Below are 13,899 nucleotides of genomic sequence, written 5' to 3' on the forward strand. Positions count from 1 at the left end.
GTTTTTATGGGGTTCAACTCACAGTTCTGCAGCTTCTTTAGGAAAGGAAAGGGAGCCGTTTCTACAGTTTCCAGACAGATAATCTAATCAGCCAGTCCCATGTCGCTGGGGAAACAAACGGCCTCTGTCTGCAGAACATTCAACAATGGAGGCCTGGGCAAGAGCCAGCATTCAACCGCACATTCACTCCATAAGACACAGACATTTCCCCTTACTTTTTAGGAGGAAAAAAGTGCGTCTTATGGAACAAAAAAAATAGTACTTCCGGGTTTCGCTGCTTGTGCATGCGCAGAAGCACTAAATCGCGCTTTGCGCATGTGCAGAAGCGTCAAATCACAACCTGTGCATGCGCAGACATGCCGCTGAAGGTTGCGGACGCTGCGGGCTGCAAACGTGCATCCCACATGGATCACGTTTGCAACCTGAGCATCCACTGTATCAGTATTTGAGCACTGATATTATGCATGGGTCATGTTCTGTCGAAAACCCCCCAGCCGTCTTTGGAGGAAGAGTGGGGCAGTGATGTTCTCAAACACCTTGGTACTCAAACAACTTGGAACCCAAACACTGCAAACCCGGAAGTAAGTGTTCCGGTTTGCGAACCTTTTTCGGAAGCTCCGTTTTGAGTGCCACACTTTCGTTTTGAGTTTTACGCTGAGCGTCTGTCTGTTTTTGCTATTTATTTTGCATTTTTGTTTTTGCGGCTCTTTTCGTTTTGTTCTTGTGACTGTGTGGAATTGATTGGTTGTGTGACTGCAGTACAACGCTTATTGCTTTCGTTTTATGGATCAGTGGTCTTGTTAGAAGGTAAAATCCATGTTAAATTGCTGTTTTAGGGGTTGTTTTTAAAAGTCTGGAACAGACTAATCCATTTTGCATTACTTTCTATGGGAAAGCACGCCTCGGTTTTTATTTCAAATGCACCTCTGGGTTATTTGTGGGGCCTGCCTGGTGTTTTTACATGAGTAGAATGTGTGCTTTTAATTAAAATGCATCTCTGGGTTATTTGTGGGGCATAGGAATCCATTCATTATTATTTTTTTCAAAATATAGTCCGGCCCCCCACAAGGTCTGAGGGACAGTGGACCGGCCCCCTGCTGAAAAAGTTTGCTGACCCCTGAGCTAGACTAAAGCCTGTCTTTGTAACTGAATTACTGTTTTAAGTCTTTCTGAACAAAGCTGCGTTCTGTGTGAGTTTTACCGTTTACAAGATTTGTGTGATGTTTTAAGGGGGGAGAGGGGAACGGAGGAAATACCAGGAGGATCCAGCCTGCCTTAAAGTATCCCGGATTACTTAAAGAGACCCTCCAAGTGTCCCTATTTTCCAGGGACAATCCCAGATTTACAGAAACTACAGTGGTGCCTCGCAAGACGAAAAGAATCCGTTCTGCGAGTCTCTTTGTCTAGCGGTTTTTTCATCTTGCGAAGCAAGCCCATTAGCGGCTTAGCGGTTTAGCGCTATTAGCGGCTTTTAGCAGCTTATCGGCTTAACAGATAAGCGGATAAGCGGCTTAGCGGCTTAGAAAAAGGGGGGGAGGAAAAACACCACAGGAACTCGCAAGACATTTTCGTCTTGCGAAGCAAGCCCATAGGAAATTCGTTTTGCAAAGCACCTCCAAAACGGAAAACTCCTTCGTCTAGCGAGTTTTCCGTCTTGTGAGGCATTCGTCTTGCGGGGCACCACTGTATCCCAGTTCCTTCCCGCTTTTCCTTAGGACTTCCCTATTTAAATTGGAGAAATGTTGAAGGGTATGGAGTTATGCAACCCCCAAGCCAGAGATAAGTAACTATGCAACTTTTAGAAGACATTTGAAGGCAGCCCTGGATAGGGAAGTTCTTTAAAGTTTAATGTTTTAGTGTATATTTTGGAAATGTACATCCAGGTGTTTTTTCCTTTAAATTTTTTGGGGGCCCCCAAGAGAGTGGGGCCCTAAGCTATAGCTTGTTTAGCTTATACGTAAATCCGGCACTGTGCGTACCCCTGTCCCCCCCCCCAGAAATAACAACAACAACAACAACAACAACAACATTTATACCCCGCCCTCCCAACAACAACAACAACAACAACAGCAACAATATTTATACCCCGCCCTCCCCAGCCAAGACTCAGGGCGGGCTCAGGGCAGCTAACACCAAATATAAAACAACTGATTGAAATACAGCTCAAAAACAAGATTAAAATACAACATTAAAACATTAAAATGCAGCCTCATTTCAGTGGAAACTCAATCAATAACTTTTGGGGGAATAAAAACGTCAAGTCTTCACAGAATATTATTTCTACTTTCCTTCCGCTACAGGGTTTGCAGAGGCACCCTTTCGAAATGGACCACCCCACCATTCAGCCCTGGTCAGAGGAGGAAGAGAGAGAGAGAGAGAGAGAGAGAGAGAGAGAGAGAGAGAGAGATGGGGACATCTGAACTCACCTGTTGCTTCAGGTAACACTGCTGCCCTGCTTCAAGCAATGCCTCCAGGAGCTTGTCGGAACAGCAGCCGTGCCACGCATGGCTCCCAAAGACCTGTGAGGCAGAGAGGGCATGTTGTGCGGACGCCTGATGATCGTCTTCCAAAGCAACTACTCTATTCCAAACTTAAAAATGGAAAGCGTAATGCTGGTAGTCAACAAAGGAGGTTCAAAGACTGTCTCAAGGCAAATCTAAAAAAAAAAAAAAAAATGTACAGTGGTGCCCCGCAAGACAAACGCCTCGCAAGACGGAAAACCCGCTAGACGAAAGGGTTTTCTGTTTTGGAGGCGCTTCGCAAAACGAATTTCCCTATGGGCTTGCTTCGCAAGATGAAAATGTCTTGCGAGTTCCTGCGGGGTTTTTTCCCTTTTTTCCCCCTTTTCCTAAGCCCTAAGCCGCTTATCAGCTAATCCGCTAAAAGCCGCTAAACCGCTAATAGCGCTAATCCGCTAAGCTGTCAATGGGCTCGCTTCGCAAGACGAAAAAACCGCTAAACGAAGAGCCTCACGGTACGGATTAATTTCGTCTTGCGAGGCACCACTGTAGTATATGGGTAGGCAACCTAAGGCCCGGGAGCCAGATCTGGCCCAATCGCCTTCTAAATCCGGCCTGCAGACGGTCTGGGAATCAGTGTATTTTTACATGAGTAGACTGTGTCCTTTTATTTAAAATGCATCTCTTGGTTATTTGTGGGGCATGGGAATTCGTTCATTATTTTTTTTCAAAATATAGTCCGGCCCCCCACATGGTCTGAGGGACAGTGGACCGGCCCCCTGCTGAAAAAGTTTGCTGACCCCTGATGTAGTATAAACACTGACAACTAGGAAACACCGGCCTGCGAGCGCTCCAGTTGGAGAACAGCCTTGACCACTAGTCAACAACACTAGTAATGTAACTAACATGATGGAAATATGGACAGATACAAAATATGGATAATGTAGTAATATGCAGTTGAAAATGTTGACAATAGGATCCATGGAGGGGAAGGTGGAAAGTTGAGGGATTCAGAGAAATCTCTGTAGATGGTTATGTATTTGGTAATGCGGTAACTTTTGTAAAATCAAATAAAAATTATTTCTACAAAAAAAGGGGGGAATGGGAGGGACCCAAAGGATCACCTAGGACCAGTGGCGTAGCGTGGGGGGTGCAGGGGGGCCAGCCGCACCGGGCGCAACATCTGGGGGGAGGTTTGCGCTCGCCGCCTCCGGAGTCGCCGAAGAGCCTCGGGCGCAGGCTGTAGCAGAGCCCCATGTCTCGCGGAACCGACAAGCTGTGCGCGCGTGCGAGCTGAAGGCATCCGGCAGGCAGCGGCTCTCAGCGCTCGCCGCGGTCCCCGTGCGTCAGGGCCACAGAGGGCGCGCCAGGCAGCCCCTCCTCACAGCCCCGCCGCCGCCGCTGCAGCTGCTGGGCCATGTTGCATTTTCCTCGCCTCTCTGCCCTCCTCCTCCTCCGGGCAAGTGGCGTCGTTTGGGCGGCAGCGCCAGTGGCAAGTCGCCTCAGATCACCTGACACGGACCCGCCGCCGCCGCCGTGGCTACCTTACCGTAAATACCCCAGCCCAGGCAGCAGCAAGAAGAAGCTGGCAGCGGCGGCAGGTTAGGGGTTAGGGGCGCAAATTACTTGCCTTGCCCCGGGTTAGGGGGCGCAAATTACTTGCCTTGCCCCGGGTGCTCACAACCCACGCTACGCCGCTGCCTAGGACAGCCCTCTGCGGCCGGAGAAATCACATCTAAAGAGCCCCTGACAGCTGGCTATCCAACCCAGCTGTAAAACAGTAATGGCAGGTGTGGAGCCTCCCTGGTCAAGAGCAGTGTACCTGTGCCCGTCGCTTTCCCCATATCCAGAGGCATCTCTTCTGGCCACAATGGGAAACCGAATGCCAGGACGCTTGCAACCATTTGCAACTGTCGCAGGAAACCCCCCCCCCAATCATTTAGTTTGTACAAACTTCACACACACACACACACACACACACTCACACACTACATACGCTCAGTGGCGTAGCGTGGGTTGTCAGCACCCGGGGCAAGGCAAGTAATTTGCGCCCCCTAACTGAGAGAGAGTGAGTGAGCCAGGTAGGGGCAGAGAGCTGCGAGTGCGAGCGCCCCCCCCCCAGATGTTGCGCCCGGTGCGCCCGGCCCCCCCTGCACCCCCCACGCTACGCCACTGCATATGCTACGCTTCTGTTATATATATTCATAGAAAATCAACCATACATTGGATCTGCACTGTTCCACTTTTATTTTACTCCATGAAGGAAGGACTATAAAATGGGGAAGGTTTGATACAGGGCAGCCATAATCCCTTCACCATCCCAGCACATCCACAGGAGCCCTGCCCAGTTGCTATGGCAACCCTGATGGTCCTAGACAGAAGACAATCAAGATCACAAAGAACTTGCATATGGGAGTGGATTCAGCACTGACCGGAACAAAGGGCAATGATCAGATCTTCCCTCTGGGGGCAGGAAACTGCCAACTCCCCTTTGTCACCTGGAAAGTACTTTGTCACCTGGAAAGGGGGAACCAGCCAGGTGTAGGACACTGAGGTTACCACCACAACTCCTCCCTCAACCCCTCCTTTTTGTGATGTAGTTGTGATGTAGTCTTAGGGGTGTAGTTTGGGGGATTAGCAACTAATAAAAGTTGGGGTCTTCTTTTGTTCTGGGCTTCCATCCTGTTCCACCTTGAGGCAGGTGGGAGTCCTGTCGCGATAGTCTTCAATAAAGACCAAGCCTACAGGCTGCTGTTTTGCTCCAAGTTATCCTGATTGGTGTCTTTCTTTTTGTCCAAGGGAGCCCTCGGATTTTCCCGTTAACACAATGCTTTGATGACGCGGAAAAGGGGTTGCGACCTCACCTGGTGAACAGCCGTCTGCAGCTGGGCCTTGTCTGCCGCCGTCCGAAACAGGCCAGGCTGGAGGCGCCGCAGATCCCCAAGGCCCCAGCCGCCCAAACCGGACCCTCGGGCGTCCATCCGGCGAGCCGGCCTGCTCCTGCAATGGGGGAAAGATGGAGCCAGCCTCTCACTGTGGCCAGTCAGAAAGCCGCACTACAGAGACCACAGCATAGCCCCCATCGCTGGTAGCCATCGGTAGGCCTCCTAGCCAGGACCCAGGTACGTACCCTGCAATTTCCGGGCGCTCCAGGACACAGGTGGAGGGTGGGGGCGAGAGCCAGGAGCTGCTTTGGGCCAGCCGAGGTGGCACAAGTTCCAGGCAGTGCAATGATCTCTATTATTCATGGAGCACCCTGGTGCCTTTGTCTGTTGTTATATGAGATGCTCTAAACACCACAAGACGGTGGAGCCAGGAAGGCGGAAAGGAGATCCAGCTTGCAATCAGAAGCCACATAATCCCTTTTCTGCATTTGCAAGAAATCGATCTTTCAGCATGACAGCCCTTTGGAACTCACCGCCTATTGATATCAGGAAGGTCCCTGCACTATATTCTCTTCCTTTCTTCCTTCCTTCCTTCCTTCCTTTCTTCCTTCCTTCCTTCCTTCCTCCCTCCCTCCCTCCCTCCCTCCCTTCTTCCTTCCCCCTTCCTTCTTCCTCCCTCCCTCCCTCCCTCCCTTCCTCTTCCTTCCTTCCTTCCTTCCTCCCTCCCTCCCTCCCTCCCTCCCTCCCTTCCTTCTTCCTCCCTCCCTCCCTCCCTCCCTCCCTCCCTTCCTTCTTCCTCCCTCCCTCCCTTCTTCCTTCCTTCCTCCCTCCCTCCCTTCCTTCCTTCTTCCTTCCTTCCTCCCTCCCTCCCTCCCTCCCTCCCTTCTTCCTTCCTTCCTCCCTCCCTTCCTCTTTCTTTCTTCCTTCCTTCCTTCCTCCCTCCCTCCCTCCCTCCCTCCCTCCCTTCCTTCTCCCTCCCTCCCTCCCTCCCTTCTTCCTTCCTTCCTTCCTTCCTTCCTTCCTTCCTCCCTCCCTCCCTTCCTTCCTTCTTCCTTCCTTCCTTCCTTCCTTCCTCCCTCCCTCCCTCCCTCCCTCCCTCCCTCCCTCCCTTCCTCCCTCCCTCCCTTCCTCTTTCTTTCTTTCTTTCTTCCTCCCTCCCTCCCTCCCTTCCTTTCTTTCTTTCTTTCTTCCTTCCTTCCTCCCTCCCTCCCTCCCTCCCTTCCTTCCTTCCTTCTTCCTTCCTCCCTCCCTCCCTCCCTCCCTCCCTTCTTCCTTCCTCCCTCCCTCCCTCCCTCCCTCCCTCCCTTCCTCTTTCTTTCTTTCTTCCTCCCTCCCTCCCTCCCTCCCTCCCTCCCTCCCTTTCTTTCTTTCTTTCTTCCTTCCTTCCTCCCTCCCTCCCTCCCTCCCTGCCTCCCTCCCTTCTTCCTTCCTTCCTCCCTCCCTCCCTCCCTCCCTTCCTCTTTCTTTCTTTCTTTCTCCCTCCCTCCCTTCCTCTTTCTTTCTTTCTTTCTTTCTTTCTTTCTTTCTTTCTCCTGCCAGAAATATTCTTTATTAGTCCTTCCTGCCCAGATGTTTGGAGAGTTGCCGTGGGTCTTCATCTGCTTATTTCGTGAAATTTGCACGCCGCCCGGTTGTCGGAAACCTCCGAGCGGTTTAGAAGAAGGTAAAGAACCCAGAAGAATTGGATTAAACCCGCTGTTAAAACATGCAGAAGCTAAACTACCGAAACACATTAAAAGCGCCACGATTTTCCCGCACGTGGTGGTCTGGTAAGAAAGTGAGGGTATTTGGGGGGCAATGAAATAGGATGAGATAAAGGAAAAAAAGATGTTTAAATTGATTACACACACAAAAAAAGAACCCTGAAGCTTTTCTACAAGGGACAGAAATTCCCAAAAAAAGATTCTTATGTAACTGAAGCAGCCAGGATTCATTACACCCAGAAATGGAAAGATGAAGATGGGGGGGGGATGGAGAGGCACTAATGTAGAATAGGATGTCCCTATTTTTATCAGAGGAATGTTGGCAGGTCTGTTTTTGTCACCTGCTCCTCACGAGGGGCTGGCACGTAGCCACTGCTTCACTTCATAAGAACATCCGAAGATCTGTCTGGTTGCAGGATCAGGCCCAAAGTGGGGAGCTCACAAGCAGGGCATGAGCAGGAGAACCCCCACTTTCCTTGTGTCTCAAACCCCTACCTCGTGGAAGTGTCAAGTTGGAGGGGACCCGAGGGTCATCTAGTCCAAACCCGGCAATTAAACCACACATGACAGGTGTTTGCCCTTGCAGGGTGACAAAACTGTTTCTTTGCTGGAAGAAAAGCAACATCGGGAGCGGAGAGCCCTTTCTCTTGTGAGTTTCCTCTTATAAGTTTCAGTTTCCATTTCCCCCGGAACGTATTTGCATTTCTCAAGCACCCTCTGCAGTCCTTGCACAGAAGCTGCTATGTCCCAGCTATGGCCAGGCTGACTCTTGGGGGAAAGCCCACCATTCCTTGGCGGAAGCCTTAGAAATGGTCCTGGGGGAAGGCAGAACGAAGGAAGCCAGCGTCCCCTTCTCCGAATCCTGCTTCTGTTCGGTTGGGAGGGAGTGTGTCTGTTCTCTGAGCCACCAGGTTCCAATTCAAGATTTTTTCCTACCTCTCAGACTGAGGAGAGCCAAGCAGGGCCTGAGGGTTCCTCTGCCTGACGTAACTGGAAGCCTTTTCGTACCGTTCAAAGAACTTTTATAATAATGACGAATTTGCAAGCAGGATTTGAACAACAGAAAGAATCGGAGATTATTGTGTTATGATTTGGATACGAGAATGAAGACAGGGGGCAGCAATGGGGAGGGAGGGAAAACATCACAGAAAACGGAAGGGGAAGTTGATAATATGTTATTATTAGTACATTGGTACCTCGGGTTACAGGATGTGGGTGGCGCTGTGGGTTAAAACACAGAGTCTAGGGCTTGCTGATCAGAAGGTCGGTGGTTCAAATCCCCATGACGGGGTGAGCTCCTGTTGCTCAGTCCCTGCTCCTGCCAACCTAGCAGTTCAAAAGCACGTGAAAGTGCAAGTAGATAAATAGGTACAGTGGCACCTCGCAAGACGAAATTAATTCGTTCCGTGAGTTTTTTCGTCTTGCGATTTTTTCGTCTTGCGAAGCACGGACTTTGGAAAAGCTTCAAAAATCACCAAAGTCTTGACTTCCGGGTTGGCGCCAGCGCCGAATGGCGGACTCCCTCCGAGCTCCGGAGGGAGTCTGCTCGGCAGGGGCTGGGTCCTACCGCACCGGCGATGCGGGGACCCTTAAAAACCACGGCCAGAGGAGGCCGTGGACATGGAGACTCGGCTGGCACCGTTAGCGCCCTCCCGACTCGTGAAGGAGCCTTTTTAAAGGCTCCGGATCGGGTGCCGGGGAGAAGCGTGGTGCTTGAGTTCTCTGCTATCCCTGCCGAGCGCAGCCGCATGCCATCCGGCGGAGAGCGCTGACTTCTTCTATTGAAAATTTGGATCTAAAAGAAGAACCCGTGAGTAATTGGAATATGGACAAAAAAAAAAAGGGGACAAATTTTTAAAATTTGGAGCGAACGGGGGAGGTGGAAAAAAGGAAGTCAGCCCCCCCCCCGAAATTGTAGAAGAGCCAAAACAAAGGAATGGATAACTAAGATCGAGAGTAACCTTATTTCACCGAATTAGCAACTTCGCGAGGGAAATTTATAAGATTGAGCCGGAGGAGAAAAGTGGAATTTGTATTAAAAAGCAACACACACCCCCCCGGAATCCCTGGAGCGATTCGTGAAAATGCCTGGAGAAGAGTAACGGAGGTTTTGACAGGTTTTGACAGCTGTCAAGGAGCTGTCAAAACGGAAGAATGTAACAGAGACTTGGTTATGGACTTTGCCGGTTACATTTGATATAAGTTGGGTATAAATTGTTTCAAATTGTTCAAATAAGGATAAACAAGCTATTTGGACTGGTGGATGGGCTTTGGAAGGGAACTTTGTTACGGGAATCCACCTAGAGGAGTTGAGGGATATTGCATGTGTTTTTGACAGGAAACTTGTGCAGTTGAATAGAACTTTTAATCTCCTGGGAAACTGCAGAAATGGAACACTATTTTGTCTACAGAGGTCTACACACTATAGGAAACAATGGAACTATCTGTTGGAAAATGAAAGGATCATGATGTAATGTTTTGTTCCTGAACAACAAGCCTCTGCAGGGATATTAGAAACTTTTGGAGAAAGAACATTTCTGTGGGAGAACAGAGAAACAAAAAGGAGGAGAATGGCCGACAAGAACAAGGAAATAACAAGAACTGGACAGAAATGGGAAAGGGGATATTTGGGATATCCAGATTTGACAAGCTTATGGATTTAAAATTGGAGTTTTTACTCCTGGATATAAAAATCTGGATAGAAGAAATGGACCCTCTTCTCGTTAGACTTCTTTTAGGATTGGACATTCGTAATTTAATGATTGGACATTTGCAATTAATAAGACTGGCAAAGAATCAGAGGGATGTGGGTTTAACGCAATGTGGGAACTCCAGGAAGATATTAGAGATGGAGGGTTAGGAGGAACGTAACAGGGAAAAAGGGGAGGGAAAGTTGGAATCCAAAGGTTGTAAAATTATTATTTAATTCTATGTTGTTGTTTTTTGTATTATGTTTGAAAGGGGGAAACTCGTGGAAGGGAATAGATCGATCTTAGGGGGATGGGAATTACGCTAAACTGGGTAATGGAGGATGATTGCAATTTGGGGATAAGAATTTGTTGAACCTAATTGTTTATTTGGAAGATTTGGAATGCATGAGGGGGTGGGGAGGGGAAGTCCTAGTTATTGGAAAAAGTTTATAAATTGGATTTAATTTGTTTTAATTTGGAAAACCTTAATAAAAATTATTTTTAAAAAAAAAAAAAATCACCAAAGTCTTCAAAAACCTCAAAAAAGGCTACCACACCGCGTGCTATGAGTTGCTCCTCAAAGTGAATGCACGGTTTTAAGAAAAAGGAAACAAACTTGCAAGACGATTTCCACAGGGAAATCCGTCTTGCGAAGCAACTCAAAAAACGAAAAACTTTCGTTTTGCGAGTTTTTCGTCTTACGAGGCATTCATCTTGCGAGGTACCACTGTACTACTCCGGCGGGAAGGTAAATGGCGTTTCCGTGCGCTGCTCTGGTCCGCCAGAAGCGACTTAGTCATGCTGGCCCCATGGCCAGCTGTACGCCGGCTCCCTCGGCCAATAAAGCGAGATGAGTGCCACAACCCCAGAGTCGGCCAGGACTGGACCTAATGGTCAGGGGTCCCTTTACCTTTACCTTGTGTTACAAACACTTCAGGTTACAGATGCTTCAGGTTACAGACTCTGCTAACCCAGAAATAGTACCTCGGGTTAAGAACTTTGCTTCAGGATGAGAACAGAAATCGTGCGGCAGTGACACAGCGGCAGCAGGAGGCCCTATTAGCTAAAGTGGTGCTTCAGGTTAAGAACAGTTTCAGGTTAAGAACGGACCTCCAGAACGAATTAAGTTCTTAACCCGAGGTACCACTGTGTTGAAGAAAAAAATGGTTATGTAACTTTATTTGGAATTTGTGGGAGTTTCATGAAATATATTCCAAAAAATAAAAATGAAAAATAAAACCACTTTTGACTTTTGAGTTGCGGTGATGGACTCTCCTTCCTTGGAGGTTTTTAAGCAGAGGTTGGCTGGCCCTCTGTCAAGGATTCTTTAGCTGAGATTCCTGCAATGCAGCCGGGGGTTGGACTGGATGACCCTCCGGGTCCCTTCTGACTCTTAAGATTCTACGATTCTAAGCAGCTGAGTTGGCTTGGTTATAGCAGGGGCTGGAAAAAGTACAGTGAAGGCCAATTCCACCTACAGGGCCAATTCCACCTACTGAAGCAGTCAAATGGGCTCCGATAGGTTTGGGTGACCGCATAGGCAAACGTGCATCAATGGCTGTTCCAGAAGAAGACTGCTGGCTGGGTGGCAGTTTCCTGGAAAAGCCCCCCTTTCCTAAAGGTTAGGTTCTGTAGCCTTCTTTGACTTTACCGACTGGTGGGGTCTGCGTTGCTCCCGGGAGGGAGAAAGGAAGTCAAATGACACCGAGGTTGATTCAGAGAAAGAGTTTATTCTGCTCTCTGGATAGCAGAAGGCACTTGTGTGGTCAGTTCACAGCAAGTCCAAAGAAATGAGAAATTTCATGCAGTATATATATATCCTCCAGACACCCTCTCCCCCCTTCCCCAGGAATCCAGCCTTGTACGTTCATACACGTAAGTTGACACCCATGACCATAAACAGATATTCCTGTTCCGGTACTCTTGACCATAAAAGGATCTTCCTGTTCCTATACTCTTATCTTGGGGCAGGAAGATCACCAACTCTAAGAACATTCCTGGCACCGTTTCTGGGTCTCTTGTCAGACTTGACAAGGTCTGTGTGTCTTTTTGTGGTCAGGATGTAAGATAAGACCCAGACGTGCCATCCCTGCTCCACGGAACTGGCAAGGCCATCCATTGCAGTCACAGACTGATAAAGGAGAGGGCTTTGAGCACTTGGTTTATACAGCTGGCTTTATAAGTTTATACATTGACTCAAGAGCTCAAGTTAATGCATTTTAGGAATGCTCCCTTGGAGGAGGAAAAATGTGGATTTTGGGTCCAGTTTCAGACTGACTGCACCGAAACCCATTCCTTCAGTTGCCTGGTCTACAAACCCAGGTGGGATGAGAGGAACCACGGGGAACAGGGTGGTCCTCAACTTGGAATTTAAAATCTGGCCAGCGGGTCGGGAGCCTCCCTCACCAGCTCCCCCCTGCCCAAATTCATCCTCCCGCCTGATCCCTCTGGAGATTCCAGCATCCTTCGCCTGCTCTCCTGTCAAAGGCACAGGAGCCCTGTCATGATATTACTTGTCAGTCTCCCTCCCTCACACTTTCAAGGCACCTCGGGGAGCTTATTTCATCCTTGAAAGAGAAAGGAATGCAAAACAGCACCCTCCCCTCTTGAGATTGTGGGATGCGATCCAGGAGAGGCAGTCAAGTACAACATTCCTCGTTTTCCTAGAGAAGACATGCCAGGGAATGTTTGGTCCAGCCAGTCGAAACTTCCTCTTCCTCCTGGCTGGAGCATCCTTCCTTTTGCATGTGATAGAAGGTGGGTGTGGCCTCACATGTCCAGGTAACAAAAGGACAAGTCACGCGGCACACCTCCCTCTTTTTGACTTCCTTCTTCGTTTGACCAGTTTTTAGCTAGGACTGCAGAAGCGCTGGGATTATTCCCCCATATGGGGTAGATCCACATGTACCTATTTGTAACCCAATCTGCATTCAGGAATCCAACTGTGAACTGATGTGAGTAAACTTCTCTTATTGACTTTGAATAAGTTTGTGGCGTCTTTATTCTTTTAAGAGGAATTCAAGGGCATTTACCAGGAACGTACAATCTTAGACAGACTGAATTGTATAATAGTGAGAGGCTCACACGAGCCTGCAACCAGCTATCTGCTGTGCATGTAAAAAGGGGGGTGTAACTCTGCTACATAAAGGAACTTGCCAGCCCAAGTTAGGAAGGATGTTAATAAACCAGCCACTTTGGGCAGCTTCCAACAAAATATTAAAATACAGTGGTCTGTTAAACATTAAAAGCTTCCCTAAACAGGGCTGCCTTCAGATGTCTTCTAAAAATCTGGTAGTTGTTGTTCTCTTTGACATCTGGTGGGAGGGCATTCCACAGGGCGGGTGCCACCACCGAGAAGGCCCTCTGCCTGGTTCCCTGTAACTTGGCTTTTCGCAGCAAGTGAACCACCACAAGGCCCTCGGTGCTGGACCTCAGTGTCCAGGCAGAATGATGGGGGTGGAGATGCTCCTTACCAGGAACGTACAATTCAATCTGAGAGGCTCACACGAGCCTGCGACCAGCTATCTGCTGTGCATGTATAAAAGGGGAACGTAAACTCTGCTAAGTAAAGGAACTTGCCTGCGCAAGTTAGGAAGGATATGAATAAACAATATATCCTCTCCTGCCACCCTGAACGTTCCCAAAATCATCCGGCACCGCATGGCTCTGCTGAAGGTTTCCTGGATCTCTTTCAGCCTTGCTGAAATCTGCAGGTGCAGAGCAAGATGATGGTAGGCTTGAGACTGGCACTGGGAAACTTCCCAAAGAGTGGCTCTCTTCCCAAGTTCTTGTTTGTGTTTGTTCTGCAGCTGAGACACGGAAGAGTCTCAGCCACGCACCACCTGTGGCATTTCAACCCTTGAAGTGTGTTTTATGAATGCCCAGCTCACTTCTGCAATTAGTTGGAAGGGACCCAAAGGCTAATCTGTTTCAACCCCCGGCAATTCTTACTTGGCTTTAAACTGTTTGCAATATTGTGCAATGCCATCTTTCGATATATTAATAACTTGAATGGTTGCAACCCGCCCTGGGACCTTAGGGTGACGGGCCAGCAATATGTGGTCACCATAATCTTAATACTGTTACGTGGCACCCAAATCTCTGAGCGGAGCGATATCCCGGGGCTCAGTTTCCTTGGAACAGGCAACAGTGGAGACCATGG

The sequence above is a fragment of the Podarcis erhardii genome (assembly GCF_964252035.2).
Source record: "Podarcis erhardii genome assembly, chromosome: 10".
Taxonomy (NCBI): domain Eukaryota; kingdom Metazoa; phylum Chordata; class Lepidosauria; order Squamata; family Lacertidae; genus Podarcis; species Podarcis erhardii.